Source organism: Lactuca virosa, chromosome 4 (genome assembly GCF_052849685.1).
Source record: "Lactuca virosa cultivar CGN04683 chromosome 4, Lactuca_virosa_CGN04683_v6, whole genome shotgun sequence".
Lineage (NCBI taxonomy): Eukaryota > Viridiplantae > Streptophyta > Magnoliopsida > Asterales > Asteraceae > Lactuca > Lactuca virosa.
Window position 1 is genome coordinate 326,375,710 of NC_136429.1, and position 8,842 is coordinate 326,384,551.

An 8,842-nucleotide genomic window follows, 5' to 3' on the forward strand; every position below is an offset into this window, starting at 1 on the left:
TGCAAAATGGAGTCAAGCTTGGATCTGGACTTATCACAAGGACATAGTTCCGGATCTGGACCTCTCAAGGTCCCCAATAGCATAAAGTTGCTCACTTTATGCAACCTAGCACTTTCCATTCACAAAAATGTAACATCCGGATTTTTCAGGGATATTATTGTGAATGTTAATCTTGAGGTTGAAGGAGAGACTCGATGAGTTGAGGGTCCAACTCGCCGAGTCGAGTCGAGTTGCTCGCGTGGATTTAATGAGTGCACTCGACGAGTCAGAGGAGGGACTCACCGAGTAGGTGTTGGGCAGAGAATCCCTAATTTCCCGGGTTTGGGACCTATTTAAAGGCACTTATAGCCTCATTTGCGGCTACCTTCCCCTGAGAGCAAACCCTAATTGCTAATGGAGCTAGAGAGTGAGAGAGAAGCTCATATTGTGGTTCTTGTGCATCATTTGAGCAAGAGGAGGAGGTTATCAAGCAGGGAGCTGGAGGTGAGGCTATTGGATCCAATGATTTCCTGTCCAGAGCTCCTGAGAAAGGTAAGAAGTCTTTACCTTTCTTCTTATTTTGGATAGATCTCATATCTATGGAGTTTTAGGGCTTTTTGCCATCTTTTGTTTGGGTTTTTGAGTAGCATGAGTTATTAAGAAGTCTAGACCTCAGATCTTGACCTTGTGAGGTCCTTAGAGTCTAGGTGTCCCAGCTTTATTCATCCACATGAGGGTTTTTGGGCTTAATCATTCATGAAGGGCATGTATTAGCATTTTGGAGCAATAACATCATGCATGAACGTAAAGATTGATGCTTTACGTGACTATTGAGCCTTGAGAGGACAGATCTAGTGTTTGGAGTGATAGATCTGTTTTAAATCGTCTGAATGAGCTTTGGGTCTGAATGAACTCGCCGAGTCAATGAGTCGACTCGACGAGTCGATTAGGGTTTTGTCTCGTAGAGCTAAATCATGCGATCACTCGGGGAGTTGGGAGTCAACTCGACGAGCTGAGTCAACCTTCACGAGATTTATGTGGAAAACGATAGGACTCGACGAGTCACAAGGATGAACTCGGCGAGTCGGGTCAAACATGGACTGTTGACTCGATTTTGACTTCTGTTGACTTTGGGGTTTTGGTCAACATGAGTAATAGACACCATGGATGGGTAAAATGGTCTTTTACCCACTTCAAAGATTTAGAGAGAGAGAGAATAGCCTTCGGTTATCTGAGTCGTGAAAAGAGTATTAATTAGAAATGTTCATCCTTGTGTTAGGCGGAGGCTAGTTCGAGATCCGAGTGCGAGGTTATTTGCTCACCTGCTTGCGAGGTGAGTCTTCTCACTATACTTTACCTAGAGTGGTACTTATGTGTGACTGGAGGGTCTTATGTGCTTACATTGAGTATTATGTTATCCTGCCTTATGTTTTATGTTGTGCATTATCTCTTTGTGATTTATGCTATGCGGAGCTTTACAGACCGGACTAGAGGGTCCAACGAGCCATGAGACCGGAAGGTCCTCACTGAGATCGGACCGAAGGGTCCAACGAGCAGTGAGACCAGAGGGTCCTCACAGAGACCGGACCAGAGGGTCCAACGAGCCGTGGGACAGGAGGGTCCCACTGAGACACATTGACCGGAGGGTCTTACAGAGCTGTAGCCTCGAGTGGCTAATTATTTTGTGTGTGGTATTTTGGGGAACTCACTAAGATTCGTGCTTACCGTGTTATGTGTTATGTGTTTCAGGTTCTTATCAGGATCGCGGGAAGGCACCGGCTTGATTGTACACACATCCGAGTTAGAGATATGTCTTTGGAGGATCCTGGATTTGTGATAAACGATTTTTAAAATGTGTTGATAATTTGTTACTTGTGAGTTTTAAGAAAATGTGACATGTGGTTTATTGTGTTTTTAAAAATGAAAATTTGGTTGAAATTTTACGTCTTTACAAAAAACCTAGTAAGAAGCCTAGTTTTGAGGTTACGGCCTTGTAGGGCCTTGCATGCACGTAAAGTTTGCAACTTTACGTGGTATTTGCACTAAGGGAGTTTGGATCTGGAATTTGGGACCATAGATCCCACTGAAAGGACTTAACTAAGGTATGAACGGACCAAAACCCTTATCCTTCACTGCACTTATCCTGAAACCCAGAAACGACGAGTTACAAAAGGTAACTCAGCAAGTTAACGAGTCATACAGGAACTCGACAAGTTCATGGGTGCACTCGACGAGTTGAGGAAAACATGGACTGTTGACCTTGCCTTTGGCCAGGGTTGACCAGTGTTGACTTTGAGGGTAGTTATGGGATTAGGACAAGTGAATCACGTGATGGATATAGGCAGTTGAGAAGGAGCAGTGTGTGGGACATACCTGATCCTAGCTTGTCAGTTCAGTATTTGAGAGGTGAGTCTTCTCACCATACCAATGGGTCTAAGGCACCAAGGTCGGCCCATTTAATGTTATGTGGATTGTTGATTGATTATGCGTTATGATAGTATGACATTTGCATGGAAGACCACGTGGAGGTTCCCGTGGCATTTGGTATAAGACCTTGGAGGGTTTCCATGGCATCCTAGTATATCTGCTTGTATAGTTGGCATTATGTATTGTTTGGTAGTAAAGACCTTGTGGGGGTTCCCAAGGTAGGAAGACCTTGTAGGGGTTCCCAAGGCAGGAAAACCATGTGGGGGTTCCCATGGCAGATAATACCACGTGGGGGTTCTCGTGGCATTAGGTGTAAGACCATGTAGGGTTTCCGTAGCTTCCTTATATGTTGTATGCATGGCTTATGTGATATGTGTAGCTTTATATCTAATATGATATGTATTATGTGGATTGTGTGTGAGGTATGCTCTGGGGGACTCACTAAGCATTACCTTACAGTTTGTGGATTTGTTTCAAGTACATCTGAGCCCAAGGGCAAGGACAAGGATTGATGGCACGGCGTGCACTCTCATTCGGGCATTTTATGGGACACTCTGATATTTTCAAATAAAGTTTTATTTGATATGGTTTTGAAAACAATTGTAACTGGTTTTTATGGATGACGGAAATGTTTTTTGGATAATTAAAAACGAAAAATTTCTTTTGAAAAATTGGGTTGTTATAGTCATCGGATTGGATTACCCTCGGGTCCAAAGTTATCAGACTGGATTACCCCCGACCCATAGTGTGTCAACCCGATATTTCAAGTCAATGTAATGACCTAAAAGTCAAAGATTTGTAATCTACTTCTGATATAATAAAAATAGCGTCAAAAATAAAATGTTCTAAAGTCTCAACTGGGCTGCATAAAGTATTAGATATCGTAACAAGGTTTTTAGAAATATAGGGAACACAAAAATCCGACTTATAACGAAGAAGTTATGACCAATCGAAAGTCCACAGCCAAAACCGGTAAAACATTGTTAAGCGTAAAACGCGAAATTTCAATAAAATACTTTTTAGCCTTAAGTATCTAAACGAAAGTCGTAGATAATAACAAACCGTGAGCGTACATAAAAAGAACGTCCAAATCTGACTTCGTATGAGGAAGTTATGATTTTTCTAAGTCTCAGAACATCAGTAGACAGCTAAAAATTCAAAATAAATATCGAACGATTTCTAGCCGACGCAACCTAAACAAGAATTAAAGATCTCGACAATAGTAGTACAATGGTAAAAAGTCTGACGAAAACGGACGTCGGATGAAGAAGTTATGGATTTTTAACGGACTTTTCCAGTCCCGGCCTGTTAAAAATATATAGATAAAAATAAAGTCAAAATTTGCCTACGAAGTCTAAATGAAAGTTGTAGAGTATATTCTCACCTACGCATGGATATAAAGAACGTCAAAAATGGAGCTCGTATGCGAAAGTTACAGATTTTCAAAGATTTGGGCACACACTTCGAGGCTTATCCGAAGGATTACGCCCTGCGTACGAGGGTACGCCCAATGTACGCAGATGAAGGGACTCAGATCGACCATGTCGCCCCTATTCCCTCTACTCCCGTCCCATCCGAAGACCGGCGACTGATGACGTCATCGCTGACGTACGCCCCGCATACGAGGGTACGCCCAGCGTACGATTTTCGGACGAGGTACGCCCCGCGTACTTCGGAGTACGCCCAGCGTACGAGGCCAGGTTCCCCTCCTATAAATAGGATGCGAGGGTTCCGACTTTTAGTTGCAAATTTACCACTTTCTCTCCCACTTTTTCACTCTCGAGCCTCCCGAAACTATCCCGACGCCCCGGTTCCGTATCCAAGTTCCGACGAAGGTCTGAAGCTCCGAGATTCCCGAAAAACTTACCATTTTCCGGTCTAAGTGCTGCCCGAGAATAATCCCGTTTTCTTCAAATCACCACACTTTCTAGGTGAGTTCATACCCCTACATTTTCCAGTTTTTTTTAGTTTTCAGGGGGGGAATACAAGTTAAAACACCAAAACATATTTGAAAACTTAACTGGACAGCTTACAACAGAAAAGTTGTGACCTGTTCACGAACTGTTTTACCCGACTTAAACTTAATATTTTTCAAAACTATTTATTATGCAAATAGTTCAGGTTATTCCTTTAAAATGACTATTTGCACATCTCCATACGATTTTTCTAGAAATACTCTAAAAACAGTGACAGTTAAAGGTAAAACTGTCAAACACAAGTTTAAGATTTATTCACACCTTGTAACATGCTGAGCAAAGTGTGTAAGATTTACACTTAGTAGTTTCAATGTCCTTTTCGTTGTAATACAACGTCATGCATATCAAGTTTTCATTAAAACATAACACACAACTGATAAACTATAATAGGTATAGTTTGAACACCTCATTTAACAAAGAAATGGTAATACTATCGATTTACAAACCGAGAGTTTCAATACAAACAACGTGAACTTGTTAATGAATAAATTTGTGAGACATCCACCTTCGGGGTACTCTTAAGTGTCACAGAAAAGTCCTGTATTTATAATCGGAATCTCTTGGAGAGAGAGCGTGATAGTTGTGTATAGATCTATATTGGGTCTGACAAACCCGCACCTAAGTTGCTTGCAACAGCTAGACCGGCAGGTCTGGGGTGACAAGTGTTATAACATTCCGACGCCTGAAGAACGTCGAGTATGAGGTCTTCGAGTCTTAGCATGGTTATAACAACTCACATGGGGAATTAACAAAACACACAGTTCACGGGAATTTAAGGATTTCACAAAAAGGAGTTTTATTTAAATATAAAACCACACATAAGTATGACGATTTACTTACATATACTAAGTCTCGGTTCAGTTAAGACTACAATAAACCTTTTAGAAAATATTGGATTTTCTGGAATCAAACTTGTAACAAACTTTAAGGAACAACATCCATTTTTCATTCATAAATTGCTTATGAACTCACCAGCTTTAATGCTGATACTCTTTCAAAAACAACTTTTATTCTCAGGTATTCAGTAATACAGGTAACCACAAGATTTTTGAAGGCAAGACGCTAAGGCGCAGATTTCTTTTGAACTATTTTGGCATCATATGTAATTTATTTGGAAACATGTATTTTTGCAATGATGTAACCTTTTAAATTATATTTATGATGGTTGTGTTTACTTTCTTTACAAATACTCAACTGTTATCATACTACATGAAGTCATCCACCCCCGAATGTTTCCGCCATTCTGGTTTGGGGGTGTGACAGATTGGTATCAGAGCATTGTTTATAGTGAACTAAGTATATCGAACCGCATAAGATATACAAACTATAAATGCAAAGGGACTAAAACTCTCTGACTAAACGTTTTCACACAAACTATACTTTTAAAAATTAAAATGCTAGTTTTATAAAAGTATAAGTACATGCATGCACAGCGGTCTAGTATCATAGTCAAAACTATACAAAAGTATTAAGACAAGTTGTACACTATGATTAGGCCTCGGAATATGTAATCAGATCTAGGATAAATATAGCCTGATCAACTATATCTATCCGAGATGTGACCAACATACGTTGGGGAATAGTCATAGTGAGCAACAAGTCGAAAACATACCAAAGAAAACACTAAAATCAAACTTAGAAATTTAAAATACTATAGGAGTATTTTGTGTTGCTATAATTACTTATTTAAGAACAAAAAGGTCTTTATTAGTAGGTCAATAGTTGTTGAGTAGATACGCTAAGGTTATATGTGACTAGGGTGTCATAGAATCAGAATTTGTGATCTTTGCTTTACTTTCTGTTCCTTGTTTGGTTGTGGACTTAGAGTTAGGGTCACTTATTCGAAGGTCTATTCTATCTTGATTACATATTGTTGGTATGCACTACGCAAGTATTGAAGTAACTAGTAAGGATCATCCTAAAATTATCTAAGTTATATGTTTATTAGATATTTCTTACATCCCTATCCTCGCTTAGATTTCATGACTAGACCCCATCTCCCCGGCGACCCATATTTTCCCAACCAAGATAATGGTGGATGGACCGATGCGGAGCCAGAAGAGAATTATGCAATTCCATTGGATGACGATTTCGCAGAAAATTTCCCAGAAGATTCTGACTCCGAGGCAGAAGTTAATAATCTACCCCTGGTGGCTCCTATCCCAAATCCTAACCCTCGACCAGGATTTCAGGGCCCCACACCCCTGTGGTCAGCGAACTTGAACAAATAGAGTCAGAGCAAGGTCAACCCTTACACTACAACGGAGACCGAAGCTTCTACAATCTGAGCGAGGGAGGCTCAGCAGACAGAATTCTGCATGTTCTGGTTTGCAGGGTTGCTCGTAATGAGGAACAGGGAAGGGCATCCATCAACCGGGTCATGGAGGTTGATGCCGATGCGGGAGTCAATACAGTTCGCATTTGCCATCTAGAGACTGCTCATAGAAGAACCTTGAACCAGAATATGACCCTGCAGAGAGAACTAACTACAACCCAAGCTGAAGTCAGGGAACTTCGAGGTCATCAGGCAACGTTTGAAAGACGCATGTTGGACATGGAGCGTCGTCTGGCAGAATCAAGGACTCATTCGAGCGGTTCTCGCCGCTAGTAGAGTCTACTCTACTCTCTCTTTTGGATATAAATTAGGTCTATGTATAGACTCTAGTATTAATTTCATGCTTATGTTAATACCTTGAACTTTCGGTTGGTTAGGTCTATGTACTGTCAAAATTTCCTCAATTCTGGTGTGATGTAAGACCTACTCCAAGGTCAATTTTTTTTTACGAACTTATCACATCTTTGCTACCAAAGACATCGGCAAACGTCTAATCTCCTAGGGAAATCTTTTTCCAAATACTTTCATCCTTCTATTGTTAGAACTCTACCAAAATCACACTCTCATTTAATGGTTAAACTATGGTGATTGAGTTCATGGATCACTTTCATTATTCTCACTCTTGAATTCTTATCATTATCTTCATCTTCGCAAACTTTGTTAATAGATGTTGCCTCTGAAATTAACACCGTCTGTACTCGCAACCAAGAGGAAACTATAGAAACCACAACCTGCCGTTACCTTGTTAAAAACACTGAGGAAAAGTTCGCGTGAACTTTCGGGATTTGAACTCTCCGTTATGAAGTAATGGGGATCAGTGTTAGAATCGGAAATAAGACGACACAGAAATTCCATGTACCTACAGAGGAGAAGGACACCATGTAGATACCAAGGGAGAATGAACCATTACCGCTCAAATTAAATCATAGAACCAAGGAAAAACCACGCGTGTTCCATACGGAGTGCTTGAATACCCCCTTCGTCATAGTAATGACTATTAATGCCACCTAGTGATTTAGTGATTACATTTCTGGCGTTAGGTTTTAGGTTTATCGTCTTTCCGTTATGACTAATAGCAATGTATCGGATCACAGAATTCCAGTCGAGAGTGAATAATTCTCAAACTCATAAGTCTACCTTGTGTAGACTCCATCATGTATCACTTTCAAATCTTTTCGAAAGTGGAAAGCATTATACCTCCAATCAAAGATGGTTTAGTTGGATAAACACTCGTCTTGTAACCATTTTAGAAACTTACTCCTACTCTTTACCAGAACTGCATCATAGGGATGTAGGTCGAACCATCGAGAATAGTATAACAAAACGAAAAACTTACATTCGTATGAATGATCAGAATACATCTAGAGCCAACCATAATCGCTCACAAACTCATTTTCTTATCATATAACAGAATCATGCCTCCGAAGAAACGTAACCAAACCGCTGGCAAAGCACCAACTCTTTAGATAGATTTGGCTACTTTTCAAACTGCAGTCACAGCTGCCGTAGCAGCTGTCATGACTCACCTAAATGCTAACAACACAAATGTTAGTGGAAATGTTATCGACAACCCCAATCACGGTGATAACCAAGTACAACAACGAGTGCCTCTTTGTAAAGACACTCGAGACCTCAAACCTAATATCCTGAAACGAAAGTTCGAGAGCGGGAAAGGGAGCAGTTCAACTCAAGGGCCTTCAGAAGAGTATCAAGTTGGGGCAGTCAATATCCCCATCAACCCTGCTATCCTAACACCGACCACACCATACCTAGGAAACCTCCCACTCTGCAGTAAGTGCAACTACCATCATTATGGAGTCTGTCGAGTGCTGCATTGCAACAGATGCAACATGAAGGGGCACACGGCCCGTTTCTGTAGGACCCCGGTCGAGCTCATCACTTCAACCACCAATGTGGGCGCCAGTCTAATATGCCACCTTTGTAGTGAAATAGGACACTTCAAGAGGGACTGCCCAACGGAGAGGAATGACGGGGAACAGGGGGAGTGTAACAACGGAACATGAAAAGGCAACAAGGAAATCTACTAAGAAGTTCTGGTGCGTATCTAAACCTCAAATATTAGACCCCTAAAATTTTACAGAATTTTACACGTTACGTTATAACT